We start from the raw sequence: 17757 nt of genomic DNA, 5'->3' as shown, positions 1-17757 counted from the left end.
TTAGCACTGCAAGTTGCGACCGTATGAATCTCTGATAAACCATTAACCAATAAGCACAATGACTGTAAACGCCTCAGATAAATCCAATTATGAACACCACACCCAAAACAAATCAAAGCAGATAAAGAACAACACCAGTCACCAGGACAATCCAATCTAGTCGTTGTCGATATGTCGGCACCGACAGCTCAGCTAGAGACGGTGATGAGGGGCGTTTCGGGCTCAGTTATTGCCCCCCGGGGGTTATTGCGGACCAAGTGCCCGTGGATATTGCCCCGGTCGAGAGCGAGGCCAGCATACAGACGGGGTCGAGTGGGGAGAGAGAGGTGGGAAGGAGAGGTAGAGGGTGGGGGTTGGAGGTTGAGCTACCAGTCCACACGCACACCAAGAACGCCCACATGGTGTTACCAGGTGTAGAAATTTCCGTGGAAGAAAGCAGCAAATTTTACTAATAAAAAGACTATAACGGGTGACATTTAGTATAGGTACCTGTAACTGGTGACATTCAGATATTGTCCGTGGCAAATAGTTATGTTCTACTGGCGTGATTCAAAGTCGGAGACTATACATATACACCATTTTCGATGCATTTTAAGACAAATGAAGTCCAATTTAAAACAGTTGATTTCTGAATTAAAACAATTGACAGGCGGGTTAAAACACGTGACATTCAGCTTAAAACAACTGACATGCTATTTAAAATAAATGACAAGCAAATTAATATAAATGACATGCAATTTAATCATAAAATTATAGTTACTTCAAACTATGCTGAATAATTACGTTTTAGTGCAAAAAAAATAACAATGTGTTCGACTACATATTTGCAATTGTGACAGTTCGTAGAACTTTAACATAGCAATGCTTCATTGGATTAAAAATTCAAAATGACTGGCGTTAGAGCTTCCATACGAAGACATTGAATCCTACACTACATACACTCAACACTGTCCTTCTCCTTCTTAACCCGCATCCCGCTGGGGGGCCTGGATTTCCACGCCCTGCTGGGGGGGGGGGGGTGTTTGAACACCCTTCCCCTTCTAACTCGGCTCCTGGGCTCGAAGCGATACGCGGCAGGCACTGTGCGAAAGAGTGACAAACAAAATGACGGAACTACTTCAGTCACTTTTTTGCTCAGGTCAAGGTCAGGTCACCAGAGGTCATTGAAGGCCAAATGTTGCAGATTTTCAGGCCAAATGTCAACAATTTTTAGAAGCCGACACATAACTCGGGAACCAATAGAGCTACAGCGCCGAGGAAAAGCGCATTTGATAGCCCACTTAACGCTCTCTTGGAATATTTCTCCCTGCATATTTGATCTAACGTCAACGTTCTAGCCTGCAGGTGGCAAAAACTGCCAAAATGGACGATTTTTGCGGACAGTTTTTTTTTGCACTAACTTTTGACTCAAGCCTTGCACGAGCTAAACTTTACCTGCATCGTGTTCCTCTCGTCAACACGCATCGAATGAACTATAATTTGACCTTGAAAGGTCAAATTGAAGAAAAAAACCTCAGGCCAAGGTTTTGACCTGACCGGAAAGGGTCATGCTGCGTATCAGCGGATCCGTATCGTGGAGCTTAACAAATCTAAGGCGTTTTCATCGCTCTAACATTCCTCTATCCAAAGTTATTTGCTAAAACCTGCTAGATACCCTTCGTGACCTGACATGACCTCATGGGCATAAACAAGGGTCACGGGTGCTATGTATTTTTATGTTCATTGGGTCAACTGTCAACGTTACTTGTAATTCGGTGTTTGAAAGTGTTTAGAGTGACTTTCGTCCAAAAGAGGCAGAGGCGTCTTTCAATTTTCTCCCTACAAATAATCATGTAGTCGAACACAACATTTTTTTTTTTAATTTGCAGCAAAACATGATTATTTAACATAGCTTTACGTACCTATATTTGTATGATTAAATTGCATGTCATTTATATTAACTTGCTTTTCATTTATTTTAAATCGCATGTCAGTTGTTTTAAGCTGAATGTCACGTGTTTTAACCCGCCTGTCAATTGTTTTAATTCAGAAATCAACTGTTTTAAATTGGACTTCATCTGTCTTAAAATGCATCGAAAATGGTGTAGAGATTCCAGCATTACTAACCAGGACGTGCAGAGGCGTTGTGATAATTTTGGATAACACCTTATAGTTGGGATTTTTATAAGCAGGTATATCTGGCTTAGTTTTTTTTTCAGCCACTGAGAGTCCCAGTTAAAACAATTGACAGGGTATTTGCACTGCTGTTTACGCTTATAAAGCTCCTGAGCATCATGATTCATGACTTTACCCTATGACCCTTTCCGAGTCCCCCACACTACACAACGTACCAGACGAGCTTCAATAGAGCCAGGATCCCCGACCAAGAGATCGAACTGTTTACGCCAGGCAAACCTTGCAGGAGCTATATTTAGAGCACGAATTCAACCCGCTCTTTCAACCATGCACCACACGGCAGGCACTAGTTCGCGGCTTCGTTACATAGTTAGGCTTGTCGGTTATCAAGGAACCACACATTACACGCTAGCGATGCTATTCACAAGGTCACTGGATTCGTTCATGCGGGTAAGACATCATACGGAACAAGCCCATTAACGCTGAGTTTCATAGCTATTTTGCACCATGTGAATTCGCTCAATGACAATTACCAAAGCGTCCAAGGCTATTTCAAGTAGATAATGGATCTAACACAGACATGCTTCTTCTATCTTTGAAACGCCGGGTCAAGTCAATAAGATACAAGGGGGAAAATGTTTCATCCCATCCGAGCACACAGAAGAAAGCGTAGACCTACACAAACACTCCATTGCACTCAGCCATGAGCCAGACACGTATCCCCAATAACCTAGTGCGGTTGACCCCCCCCCCCCCCGCCCCCCGCCCCCCTACCTCCATCTAGCCACAGGTGGCGTCAATCAACCCCCTCCCCTCCCCACTTGTCCCCACCCACCCGATACGTGGACAGGTCATGTCACCATTCAGATCGTGTCCTGATGTTCTCGGGTACCTGATCAGGTTGGTTTCTCGAGGATTGAACAACGTAGTGAGGATACTGTCATAGGCACTGATTTTGAACACTGCTGTTTGGGACCACCATGATCTGCCGTACCAAAAGCTAAGTTCAGCAAGCCGATAGCGTGTGTTCTAGCCTGTCGAAACGACTAACAGAAATGTAGATGGCATTGGAGGCCTCTGCCTTATTAAAGCTACGGATAAGAAAAAAAAACTACTGAATTTCTCATTCGTGTTAATGGCTTGAGAAAAACGAATATACGAAGAGATTGTTACAACTTTTTTAGCTGTCAGGGAACGATAGCAAAAAAAAAAGTACATCTGAGACATGCGGAAGGCTGCTAGCGAAACGCATGTCCGAAGAACAAACTTGCGCAAAACGGAGCGGGCCAGCAAAGACGCAAGACACCACCTTCAATTCACCAATGCTCAGTGCTCACCAGCCCAGTACATTGACCGAGAAACTACTCGCAACATTCGTTTCAAAACCACTCAAGAGGAAAATCGGCCGAAGCGTCGGACTCACAACAAATCGGCGAGATACCGGTAGGCCGACAGTTTCCACCACATTAACTATATTTCCACCATTGCGAATTGTACGTCACCGTGAAAAATCGTACAAATCTCTACCCGCCTCGCTTGCTGCGTTTCAGTCCCATTTTTTTTTTCACATAGCCGGGCCTCACGCGTCCTCGATTAGGTACGACGCTATGTGTCCAATGTCCATGGTGGCTATCAGCAAGTAAACTCCTGTCCTTGACGACAAGTACCCATCAGCGAGACGGCCAGACGCTGAGGGACGCTGCTTTGGGCACTTGAGAGGACATCTTGACCCGGTGCCCTAGTCCTGTCCATGTTTGCTACGATGTGGACTTTTCCCCACAAACCTTTCGCCTCCAAACACAATGGGTTTATTACCGTATTGGGGTAAGTTTTATAGAAGTTGTGATGAGGGGGAGGGGAGGCAGGTTTTGAATACTGTGCATTTTGAGTGTATCTATGAGTCTCTATGAGTACTACACACACCTCCACAGATTATATTGATGAGGAAGTGGTTTACAGTGTCGCGTACAGGCGCAGTGAATCATAAGGAAAAGTTTGTCGCGTGGCCTCAAGCTGACACGCGACCAGGAAAAAACGCTTTCAGGAAAGGGGCCACGAAAGAGAGGCGAGCAATGATGAGGAAAAATGTCCATAAAATATACCACTAGGTTAAAAAGAAGATATGAGCGGAGTAAAATGAACGGCAATACAATGAGTCGCGAGCGGATTGAATGCAACACGCATGAACCTTATAAGGCAGCAGTGACAATAATTGATTGATGTCGCGTAAAATGGGCACGTGTGCGTTGCCTTAACCCTCGCCGGACCTATTGGTTTTCTACATACGCCCCGGCCGAGGGGGGGGGGGGGGCGGGTACGACCCCCCCTCGCCGTTTCGCCCCTGGTGGAGCTAGCGCGTCGCGGAAAAAACGAGCGTGTGCGCCGTTACGAGACGCAGAGATTGGTACCCGATTTTAAGATCCTAGGTCAACCGGTGACCTCTGAGGTCAGGTCAAGTGCCCAAAGGTACGGTTCAGTTTTTGGTGAATAACTTCGCGGAAAATGGCCGCAGAGCCGCGATTTTGGCAGCATCGTGTTCGCCTCGCTCAGGCGCGTCGAATGATATACTTTTTGTTCGGGTCAGGTCAACTTGGGGTGTTGACCTCAGGTCAAGGTCAGGTCAGCACCCTAAGGTCACGAAGTTGGTCGAAAGGGGTCATGTCGCATATCATTCGATTCGGCAGGTCTTCCTGAGTCCATTGGTGGCTTTCCCGGCTCGCTAGCTTAATTTGATCAAGAGTTATTGACGAAAAACTAATATGACCTTGATGACGTCATAAATGACGTCACGAAAGGTCAACATTGCAAAAGTGACGCGTCTAACCTTGCAAGGAGTGCATCAAATCACGATTCTGTGTGCTTGAGATAGTTGGAGATCGTTCCCGGCGCCAGAATAGCAGTTTGGATTTTTCCCCATTGACTTATAATGGTGAGGTCACGAAAATGACCTGACCTCATATGACCTTTAGGAAAAATCCGAGATATACAAGTTGTGAGACTCATAATGGATACTAGATCCTGCAAGTTTCATTTCTCTGTGACATCTCCTCTGGCAGTGAGGGCGTTGCGAAGTTGCGACATCTGAAGACCGTGCAGAGGTTCACTTATGACGTCATAGGTCAGTGACCTGACCTGACCCAAAAATGCGGTTGGAGTCAAAATATGCGGCTTGGATCAAAGGTCAGGTATGCCAAGTTTCAGCTCTCTACCGCCGGCGTGTTCGGAGCTATCGCGAAAAAACCCTATGGGGGGCGGCACCCGCCCCCCCCCCTCGGCCGGCGAGGGTTAAAACGATTTTAAAGACTCTAAAAACCAACGTCTTCCCGAGTCAGCAATATCTAACGTAAAACAACAGCTCCTGGATATTTCTCTCGAAGCTAGGAGCTGAGTTAGGGGAAAGGTAAACTAAACCACTATCTGCCGTCAAAACTCAGCACGACCTACTCAACTGGACCGTGGCGTCTCAGAGTTCAACTCAAAGTTCCGAGGCCCGGCTCTTCAGGCAGGTCTGCCCTGCAGGAGTTGTCAATGCAGCTCCCGGGAACTCCAGGAAAGGAAAAGTTGGACACAATGCCCGCTCAGCTTCTGATAACTGCCAGTCGCTCTACTAGCAGTCTGCACAGTGTTGTCCAACAGTCTGACAGGTCTGACAGTCTAACAGACAGACAGTCTGACAGAGTCAACAGTCTGGACAGTGTTATCCAATAGTCTGATAGTCAATCTAAGTCAGCCAGAGTCTTTAACAGTCTGACAGCGTAACAGTCAGTTAGAGTCAAACAGTCAAATGGTCGCATTGCTAGGCTCGCCAGCGCAATCAGCTAACGTGGAACGAAATTATGCTGCCATGTTAAGGACGCACGCGGTCCTTAACTTACATCGCGCACACTCATTCATAATTCATGCACTCTTCAATGAGCCGACGGTAATGAATTTGTAAACGCTGCACCAAGGCTAACTACTCGCAAGGCATTATAATTCAGCACTTAGGTCAGCTTAATGTTGTGGGAGGTAGAATACTCCGAACATGAATGGAGTAAAATGCAATGGGTGCATGAAACTTTAAAACTAATATGGGTTACGGAATAGATTACAACCTGGGAGCAATAACAATCCGGAATGCAGAATGAATTAAAAGGGTGGCACACAATCTTCCAAGAACAACTCCTGATCATAACATACAATCCAAGAAATTATACACGATGCTAATGGCTTTAGGAATATCTAACCTGTCGAAAACCACAGACCAGAAGTTAGACCGCTTAGGCCTCCGGTAGCATGCATCAGCTGCACTATCTTAAACCAGACTTGGGTCAGACGTTCCGTCTAACGGTTCATTTACGACTCATGGCACACTTGCAGCGATTAGCCGCAGCAAAAACATCGACAGTTGATTCGATGATAAACCACAGACAATCGCCCGTCACGTATGCTAGCAGTGGGTCGCCTTAGTCCAAAAGCACTTCACTTATGGTACGATGCCCATGAATGGTTTCAGCAGATTTTGTGGCATGATTGCAAATATGGGAACATAGCTAGAACATTACAATGGACCTTTGAAGGGAACAAAAAGCGGCATAACCTCCAAAAACATCAGAGATAAAAAAGACTTGAAGAACCCAATTATCACCACCTGTCATCCGAACCAACTGAGTGTAACGCGCACACACACAACAAAAACTAAAACACCACACCCACATAGCAGCCGGTCGCCTATCACTCACCCCACGTCGTCCGTTCTTGACCGGCGGCATGGCTCACTCGCCTCCCTCGCTCCTCGACCTCTCACACACCCACGGGACAGCACCACCACACACACCTCCGCTCGCGAGCCCACACCGGTGGCGACAGGCGACGGTCGAGCCTCGCCGTGACGGGCGGGAGTGAGCCGCTATCGCCCCCCCCCCCCCCACTCGGCGGGAGGGGGGAGGGCAGGTGGCGGTACAGTGACACGCTCAATCTGCCTATTATCTGACCGCCCGCCGAAGGGCGACGCTGTGGTATACGGTGGAGACGTTACTGTAAGGAATGGTGTGGACACATTGAAATGGTATGGACATTGGACACGTCACGGAATGCGTGCTGTCATGTCTAGTGTGACACTGTACTGTCACAGTTACGCTGTCACTGTTACTGTCACATTGCAATAGTCAGCTGTTACGAAGTGCGTCTGTGTATCACAATTGGGTAAAAGCAGCACGACTTTACGTGATATCACGCAATTCACGACAGACTGAACGACAGGAGACACGACTCACGGTTCAGTTCACAAAAGAAAAGAGTTCTAGGTTGCATTCTAATAAGAAGTCACGAAATCTCGGTCTACAACGTTTCGCGCTGGCCCGTAACAACGCTTCACTTGCAACGCTTCATGCTTGCTCACTTCGATCCTAAGCGATATTAACACAGCATCACCATTCACCATCCAATTTCCAGGATAGGTGTTGTTAGGTAGCCACAGTGTTCTAAAATTGGATATTGGTTGGGTGTGCCGATGAAGAAAAAAAATCCTAGGATGAGAAAAAAGAAGGAAAATAACTGCAGTATTTTTGTAAAATGGTGTAATGCCAGTTTTTATGCTAACTGATAAACCAGGATTTCATGTCAGGATCTTGACAGGGTGTGGAACAAAAGGATGTGGGTGCATCAACTGTCAAGTGACAAGTGAACTGGCTGTTGGGAATACATGAAACTCTTTTCAGAGATGAAGTAAAGTCGGTCATTCATATTTTAGGGATGAAAATATTTTCCCTATTTAGGTGTGATTTGCCACCAAAAAGGCTGAAAAATGAAACACTGGGTAGCCAAGGTATTTATATCGCGCCAATCTGTACACATAATTACGAATGTACCCGATATAGACGGTCTAAAACTGGCCAGATAGTCACTTTATTATAGGCATGTAGCTAAATGCGGCAAATAGATGCCTTTAACGGCACCGGGTATCCTATCACTTAAAATAGACAAGCTCATTTATGAATAGAAGGTTTTTTATTTCTTTTGGATAGGGTGCAGATATGACATGACTTGGCTATGCTATGCACAATGCACATGCCACATTGCACACATAAGCTTCACATCCTATAACTATATTCCATTTGAGGGCATGTGCATGTAATATTCAAACGAGAATGATACCTATTCCTAGAGATGGCAATGGCATTCACCTCAAGAGCTCCTCTACCGTGACTGTCATGACCATTAATTAGCCATTTAATTAGTTATATCATTAGGGCTTATGAGCAATTTGATCGCATGGTAATCTGTTTCCATCAAGATCAAGCCTTATTCAGAAAACACTAAATGGTTAGTCCAACGGAACATGGTTCAACGGCCCGGCCGCTCCTAAAGACACAGCCTGCTACCATTCAGAAACAATACGAACATCACACCGCGCGACTAGGCCACGTCACGTGGCCGCGTCACAGAGCCACGTCGCGGCGTGTGACAGCTCTCTGAATGTGACAGTGTGACGGGTCGGTGTGATAGTGTGACGGGTCCGTGTGACGGTGTGACGGGTCCGTGTGACGAGTGACAGGTGGGTGGGTGACAAGTGACAGGTGCAGCCTGCAGGGGATGGAAAGGGCGGAAACAGGTACGGGGCGGGGGAGGAACGGGCGAAGGACAGGGGAGGGATGGGGCTTGGCGGGTAGGGAGGGAGAATGAAAAGGTAGATGAAGCCAAGGTCGTGTAAGTTGGATGAAGCGGAGTAGGGTGAAAGCGACAAGGAAGCAGGAGGCACGCTGCTAAACAAGCAATGAGACAGCGCCAACGAATTTGATGTTTCAACTTACAGCCATGGAGCAGACAAAAATGGTATTTACATGGACAGATATCTACTCATATATCTTCCAGCGACAGACATAATGCTCCGTTCATGCAGCGAAGGCGTAGTCACACAAAGTGCCTAAAATCAAGCACACATTGTTACTGCGGTGGACAATGACGGTTCTATACACGGACAACGGACAATAATAGGTACACGAAAGACACCAGGAGGAAACAGAAGCAGTGCATACAGATAACAGGCAAGATAACCCAGTTTAAATAGAGAAGGCTATCCAGCATGTGCTATTCGTATGTCATCTACATCATCTTACAACGACCAACACCTAGCCTATAGACTCATGTGAAGTCTGGACTGAGCACGGCCGGTCGGCAATCACGTTCGACCTTTCGATTCTGAACGCCCACAGGGGAGCACCCCACAGCGGCCGACCTGGGTCGTATGATGGCAATCAGCCGTCAAAGACCCCCAGAGTGGCGGGACGGGGTGACTACAGCGAAACGTGCTCCCCGAGTTCCTACAGAGGAGTATGAAGCACCAACGGGGATGCGAGAATCCAGAGAGCCCCTCACCAGTCAGGTCTCAGCAATCAGGAAATGCATAAAATGAATTTTGAGCGAAGAAAAATGTTTCGTACTCTGAAGGCGAATGCGAGGATAAGGAGCAGTGCAGAGTGTTTCGTGATTATATTGTTCTGTATCACTCTAAGACATCTAAGAGCGTAATTTGTTACTTAGAAAACATGAGACTTACCCACTTCTAGACTTGGACACCAAAACACCCCACGAGATTACACGCATATAACCGTACCTTCACCACTACACCTACGAATCTCTGGCTGATACGTCGATTAACACACCACCACTACCCATAAATGTGCACCACCGCCCCAAATGTCACGAGGTCACCTGCACCGTGAACCATGGTCGGACAGAGGCGGACGCTAGTGACAGGGGGACCTTCAGATGTCACGAACTGGGATGGGGTGTGGGCGGGGTGAAACTATCACAGGCAGAAGGAAAAGGATCAACAAGTAATAGGCCTACATCATTATGTTGATCATGATGGCTACATAGTTAGAAATATCGGGCAAAGCAGAGCATCAGCAGACTGTGTTATGTAGAAGAAAACACAGATATAAAAACGTGTTTTCTAAAAGCCGAGATGAATGCAGCGTGCAAATGAATGCGGCAGTCTTTACCCTGGATACTTTTCCCTCGTATGATGCCTACCAGGAAAAAATGAATAGCCGTTGATTGGAGAGGCAAATCGGAGCGAAGACCAACCAATGATGGCATTGAAGCGAATCTGTTGAGCTGGTGAGTAACCAAGAACAACCTTCTAACAATACTGGCACCATCGGCTTAGAAGCGGAGACCCTGACCGCATAGGTTGCTGACTCGACAACCCAGAGCTTTCAGCAAAATTGACCCTTAGCTGGACACGGGTAGGTCACTCTCGGCTCTTGAATTAGATATAGCGGTGGTTTGAGGTTGGGCGAAATGTTTAGCTGCTAAGAAGCGAGAGAAATCTCCTAAAAAGCAGTTCCTGAATTATGCGGCAGAGTCTCGAGCCTCATTTTAAACCGAACTCATTCGGCCTGAAGCCCACCACATCCCAACAACTCAAGTATGATCATGAACCGGATGTGTCCAAGCTCAAGCTGACCCATCCCCACACACCAGGGCACCGAGCGTGACAGTTGGTCGACACTTTAAAACATCTCCAGACCCGACGGCGCCGGGCAGGACGGCTGGAGCCATAACCGCCGCTACCCCCAGAGCAAATCTCAATTCACCAAGTCAAGGTAACGCAGCTGACTAACGCAGCTGACTTTCGAAACAACGGACTTTGACATTTAAAGAACTTAAAAAGTAAAAACTTCGAAAGAATGTGAGCTTTTAGAAGCGATATAACCCACCCAAGATTCAGAACAAGAATCGAAATATTGAAAGCATTGAATCAAGGCCAGAGTTTCAGCGTAAGAATCAGGGATCTTTAGATCCAACCAATCATATATCAGAACAAACATTAATTAGACAGGTTTCGACCCAGTCCAGCTACCTCAGATTTATCCTAGCGCCCTCAAAGTCAGCAAAGAAACTGCGACCTAACCAAGCGAGCCATGGGGCACTAATCAGAGGCCAGGGTCCACATTGCAGTCCAGCGCGACTCCGATGTAACCAGGCGAGCCTCATATCACTGATCACAATTCACAGGAGAGCCCACACTCGCCCAAAGACTCCGATCTAACCGGCCGAGCCTTGGCCCACACTCGGGACTCCCATCTAACCAAACGGGCCCCTTGGAGCACCAAGAAGAGAGCTCACACTGAGCTCAGACTCCAACCTATCCAAGCGAGGCGCGAGCCCTTGGGGCACTGATCAGAGGCCCGCCGGCGATCGATCGTCACCGGTCATCCGGTCAGATCCCATTGACCGTAACCCAGACGGAATGGACCCCCGGGGGGCGCCGGGAACGTCGGAGGACTGGCACAAGATGGAGTCGACTGCTTCCTGGTGCTGCTCGTTACGGCAATCATGAAGAGCGCTATTTGGAGCCGACTGCTTTCCTATGCTATTTCTGAAGCTAATGATAAAAGAGAAACTTTTGAATCGACTGCTTCTCGTGCTATTCATTAGATTAATGATGAAGGTTTAGAGATCATAGACGGTTACATGATCTCCGTTCAGTTTCCGGCTTCCGATATCCTCATTTCCCTTAGAATAAACGCACGAATCGGTACTGCTTATTCAAAACCCATTCACTTGGAAACTATATGACTGCTTGAACTCGCCATACAAAGCCAGATATAATCATCCCTCACCTGCTTTTGCATAGGTGCCACATAGGAGTTCACCACATCGTTCTGCTAACAAAAGACCTCACCAGTCACCCCCCCCCCCCCATGGAGGCGCATCGATTCCACTCGCCGTTGAACCATGAGCGGACCGTCACCACAGCAACAGGTGGTTACTCTGACGGGCGGACCTGTTGCGCTTCGACCCGGCCCAGCCAGCCCTCCCTGCCTAGATTGCCCCCGACCCTGCCTGGCCGACGATACGCCGCCGAGCCCGACGCACCCAACCTGTCTTCTAATGGGTCAGGTGGGGCGTCTGCCAACTATCCATGCTTTACATGAAAAGCTATAAAAATGTCCAAGCTATCATCAAAAGCAATCATAATTTACACGGACAAACCCTATGTATTAACTAATTGACCTCACGCCCATACCCACAGAGCGCGTGTTCGTACCCAGCACATACCGTTGAGCCACACGGTTAAGTCTTGACTGTAGGGATCACATCACACATGACTCGCGCATGCTATGATGCGTTGCTATGATAAACCACAATGATAACCCGGAAACCTGTGACGAATAGAGGATACCTTGCATTTTCTTCATCATATCAACCATTATCTCATTGTTATCGAAAGGAGCGGAGGTCCCATACTCTTGTGGGTATGGGAAGGAAGTTCCCAAAGAGGAAGGAGCGCCGGGTCACCGAATTGGACTGTTACTAGCCGCCGTCGCCAGCTCTCGAGATACAGTAATAGATACTTGGACTGTATGCCCTTCTCGGCAAGGTTGTGATACATTACTTGCGATTTTACAGCTGAGTGCCTGTACCTAACTAGCCCTGATGGCATACTGTCTTAGATAAGCGAAAGATGTCTTTCAGAAATAAGAATGAGACGGGAGATTTCATGAGACGGGACGTCTCATGAAAATTGACATCTCACTTTTCAGTTCTCACGCAGAAAAATCAATAACGCATATCTATATCACCTTCATTACTTTCGAATCCCCCAACCCCAATCATGAGGATTGAGGACCCATCCCCACCCATTTCCGTCACGCTGAGACCCTCAGAGGAGCCATTCCAGCATCCCCGACCATTCCAGCGTCACCCAGTGCCCCACTCACCCCTCCCCCGATCCCGTTCGCACCCCGGACCGGTCGGTTCAGCGCCCTTCATCAGGTATGCGGCTATGCAGCCCCGGGAGCGAAGCTGCTCACTAGCACGCACGCTGCCGCATGCAAAGTTTATGGCCGAGATGCAAAACATCAGCATGAATCCATATCAACACCAGCACAAAAACGACGCAATATGAATACACGATGCGATGATGTGATTGGGCGAGGTAGTTTCCATTGCAGTGCATGACCATTTAAAGCCAACAAAAGTGAAATAAATCATAAATGTACGCCGCTTATTTGCAGATGATTATATGCACCTGCACCACGGGGGCAGACAATTTGCACCTCTTTAACGCTATGTGATCAGCTCAACAGTTATGGCATACTGACACGGCCTGCAACAGCTGGGGCGAAGGAGCGAGGGCTGGGAGGCCTACCATCTATGTTATGGACTGTGAAGGTAACTTGAGCTACAATTACACCGCCCACTTTAAATGCCAGGTGAACCGCAGCAGCTGGCTAACCGCTGCCGCTTTCATGCTTCCAATTATGAGGACAGCCTTGTGTCAGCCAAGTACAAATCACGACTAAAACACCTAACACCAGAAGTGTATGAAGTCAGGCGAATTAGGTGAGGCTATGTGATGTGATGATCGAAAGTGAAAAAGCTTGAGACTCCTGATTCTTTGGACCATTTCGCTTCCCACAACACAGCCCAAATTCAGTACCCACCCACCCCGACCTAAACATGTCACCCACAGGAGTCTCTAAACTCTGAAAGAGTGCTTCGTCACACTGTATCGGCCCACAGCCTGTCCCATTCAACGATAAAGCTGCGATATACCTACCATATTCGGCAGGAGTTACATCAGATCAGTTACATAAGGTGACCGGTTAGTTTGACGTCACTGGATAGAGCGTGCAGTGAGGCTGATAGGCATGGCGACTCATGGGTCCACTAAAATTCACATTATGAAGGGTGAGGAGGCCATACTTCAAGGGCGTCCACTCAACCTTTAGCTGGTTGTATCTGGTGTGCTTTCTTATAGCATTGATATGTACAGGCAGCCAGTAAACCATGCAACAATGAATCTTCGAAAGACATAAAAATCAGGTGAAGGTATCATTAATTTGATAACCGTGAGAAAGACAGAGATACGGACTGAACTGCCCAACTATAAAGGAAGCATGTCCTGGTGGCTCGTGGGTGTGCGCCGATCAACCAGTTACGTTTAGCCACGATCATTTAATCACTCCTCACAGATTCGTCATCGACCTCAGACAACATTCACTGTTCAGGGCACAGCCCTCCATCTACATGTACGAATAAACGAAGCAAACGCAATCAACACCGGGTCAGACACTAACGAAACCAATTGATCTCCAGCGATCGTGACTACATGGCTGTTCGCCCACCCCCTAATGACAACAGAACGCACGGAGACGGCGAGACGCATCCGTGAAATCAAATCAACGATGACTGATTGGGGGTGGAGTGGGGGGAGGGTGGTGGTAATGTGGAGGTGACCGAGTGACTGAAAGGTCCGGCTAGGTTAGGTGTGGAAATGGTTTTGTTTTAGCGAGTATTCAATGAAGAACTACGAGCGAACTTTGGTATTACAATGCATGTGCATTGTGCATTGAACGTTTGACGCCCTGAGATGACTCGGTTGTATTGGCATTCAAAGTAAGACCAAACTTTCAGCCATTCATCTTTAATCGGCAGCTACTGGGCGCCTTAGCCCATTCTGGGCCTCCAAATGGAACTCCGGCAAATGATAAGATAGGTAATGAAATATCCGTACCTATACTCCAGCAAACATCCGAGCTGTCTGATGACCATTCACGGTCGCTTGATATGTTTACGGTCACTGATGCAATTCATTCATATATTCATTCATTCATTCATTCATTCATTCTTTCATTCTTCATAGATAGTTAAAATCAATCATAAGAAAGATTCAACTGAAGTACAGTACAGTTCACATTCCTGTGAAGCGCATGATTAGATATATTCACCCCCAACAAGAACGGTAATCGTACAGAACTTCGTGGTTGCCTATCATAGCAGGTAAGGACACAGACCGCAATATCAACAGGATATGACTAGACAGGGAGTCGGTTTGGCAGCACACACGGCTGTCAATGAAGCGGATTTAGAAAACACAACAGGTGACAGAAATGCATGCAATCCCATATGTATTGTCTCGAGTTTAAAGGGACAGTATCACCATTTTTATGAAATTTGACATTGCATAGGCCCCACCTTTCTGGTCCGGGAACTGAAGACCGATCCTCGAAGCTCCACACCGTTATCCCGCTATCGCCGCTCAAAGTACGAAAGGTGTACCACACTTTGAATCGTGCTTCACTATCTTCACTGTTAAAATGTTTGCGCCGTTTTGAATTGACCGCCAGTAATAAAACTTTTACCCTGGTCATTTCATCAAATTTTATAAAGCCAAAACGTTTTTCGCACTTGTTCATCACCGTTAAATTCATTAAATAGTCGTAGGCAATTTCCGCTGTTTCCTTCGGATTCTAGCGGCTCAACAAAGGAATTCCTCCAGCTTGAATCACAATCTCCCTCCAATGTATGACGTTTATCACGTGATTGTCACGTGATATTTTCTCCCATTGTCAATTGTCACGTCCAATTGTCACTCCCTCCAATTGTCACGTTATATTTTTATAGGCAATACCTAAGGCTACCTCTCCCTAAGGACAACTCAATCAGAAGAACGAGCGCGTAAGCGTAGCGTCAATAATGTATTATCTGCGCCAGTTCTGTAGTAATTTTGCATGCTTCCAAACTGGCGGCCATGCTTGTATAGTGGTGGTTCGCTCATGAAAATGAATCATGAAAATGAAATGTGGTTGCAATATTTTTCACCGAGTTCGGTCCTCAAACTATGTTTTCTGATTCAGAAAAATAAGAAATGCTAGTAAAAAAAAAAAATCAGCTCCATACATGGATTTTTTTCGATGATACTGTCCCTTTAATATCAGGCAAACGATATTCGTAAGGTGACCACCAAGCGCAAAACCATACCATCCCTAGCCAAGTGAAGCCAAATACGAAATATTGCCACCCCACAGCCGCACTGAACAGAGCTTTTCAGCACGCCACAAGCCAAAGGCGTAACCACGATGGGTTCTCAGTACCGCTTTGTGACGACTTAAGCCGGTACCGTGGCAATGTGGCATGTCAGCTTCAGCCACGGCCAGACACGACCTTTTATACCACTAACCGAGCTTTCAGACTACTCCAGCATAGTGGACGCATGGTGAGGCACCCACACTAACAGTCAGAGCTCAGGTAAAAGTCAGGTCAAGAAAGATCGGTCCAAATCAGAATAAGAAAATAATAAACTAGACAAGACCAGGTAACACCAGATGACCCAACACAACACCAAAAGAAACTAGACAAGATCGGACCAGACATGACCAAAGTAGCACAGAGTAAATCAGCCAGATCGCACCTGACAAGAACGTTTCACCAAGATTGATTCAGGCGACCTGCCGCATCCGAAGGATTCCATATCCAGAGAAAGACCACTGAGTACTGAGTAGTGACCAGTGAGTGAGCAATATCACTCGGGGTGTCCCCACGACACTCGGCACGACAAGAACCTTGTCAGCAGACAGTCCTGGCAGCAAAACATCGGTCCCGAGAAAATTAAATTGGAAATACGCAGGTCACGGGACAACTTCGGATGATTGAATTGTCAATCTGACGAGCCAGAGCCAATTCAGCATGCAGAAAAGTTGCCGTTGCAACAAACAAGTTTGATAGGCGCAGACAATACAGCGTCATCACCCCAGCCAACGCATGAAGAATACAAAATGGTCAAAATGTGACAAATTGCTCCCAAAGGGTGGGCGGTTTGATTCACATGACTACGTGCAGATCACAAAGCCTGACAATCTGTCAGTCACAAAGTCTGAGCCTTGGGTCTGTTGCGGTCTAAGTTCCAGCCTCAGTCTCGGCGCCGTCCTCCAAGTCTGTCAAGTCCCAGACTGGGTCAGCTCTGTCGTTCTGTGCACGGGTCCCAGTCTGACCCCGCCTGTCGTTTTGTGTTTGGGTCCCAGTCCATACTGTGTTGGGGTCTCAGTATGACCCCGCCCCGGACTATGCTTGGGTCCCAGTCCTGACTCCGATTTGGTCCCGGTCCGACCCTACCCGATCTGTGTTTTTGTCCCAGTCTGTTTGAGTCCCAGTCTGGGTCCACCAGTCTGTGTTTAGCTCTCTCCCCGACCCGATCCGGTCTGGGTCACAAAGTCCCGGACTGGGTCAGCGTGGTCGCTCGGTCAGCGCCCCCTGCACAGCTGTGCCGCTCGGACGGTAACGGTACTATACAGCGGCACCGTCCACCGGTCAGCCGCAGGGCGGCCGACACCGCGCCACCGCAGCCGTCAACGGGACATCAACACAGGCACTGCTTCCATTAAACGGTCAGTCCAGGCCACTCACATAACAATAAACTTTGATTCTACTGCTATACAGACATGACTATAAACCGTCGTGAAGTCTCCATACTAGCAGGGAAAAGTGATACAATATTGCGCCAAATGCGTGGCTGTGTTCTAAGGTCTAAATAATTTCACACGTCTTTTGAGGCAGGTCAAAATCAAATTTAACTGAATGGCGGTAATGCATCATCAATCGAGACAATGGTGGAAGAGCAGAGTTTATTTTTGGGAATGTTTAGACATATGATCCGCAGATCACGACTGTGATCATTTAAGAGTCTAGGATCTGTTCATATCCTAATGCCTTGGCGGGCAATAGCGAGGCAACAGATACCTGGCGTAGTCGCAAATAATCCATGGCATCAGTGAGACGAACGCACCATAACACACGCCTTCGAAGTTCGGACAATGGCTTTATAATATTGATGCTGCTTGAAACACTTGCTAAAACCGTCTGTACTAG

General features: G+C 47.3%; 1 protein-coding gene across 1 annotated transcript in view; it reads right to left on the bottom strand.

Annotated features, from left to right (window-relative positions):
* Positions 1 to 17757, bottom strand: part of LOC122367986 (bifunctional 3'-phosphoadenosine 5'-phosphosulfate synthase-like) — a 45562-nt gene that overhangs the window by 18854 nt on the left and 8951 nt on the right.

The sequence above is a fragment of the Amphibalanus amphitrite genome, unplaced genomic scaffold, assembly GCF_019059575.1.
Source record: "Amphibalanus amphitrite isolate SeventyFive unplaced genomic scaffold, NRLGWU_Aamphi_draft 000912F_arrow, whole genome shotgun sequence".
Classification (NCBI taxonomy): Eukaryota; Metazoa; Arthropoda; class Thecostraca; order Balanomorpha; family Balanidae; genus Amphibalanus; species Amphibalanus amphitrite.
The sequence above is the reverse complement of the archived record's forward strand: the minus strand, read 5'-3'. Positions and strand labels throughout refer to the sequence as shown.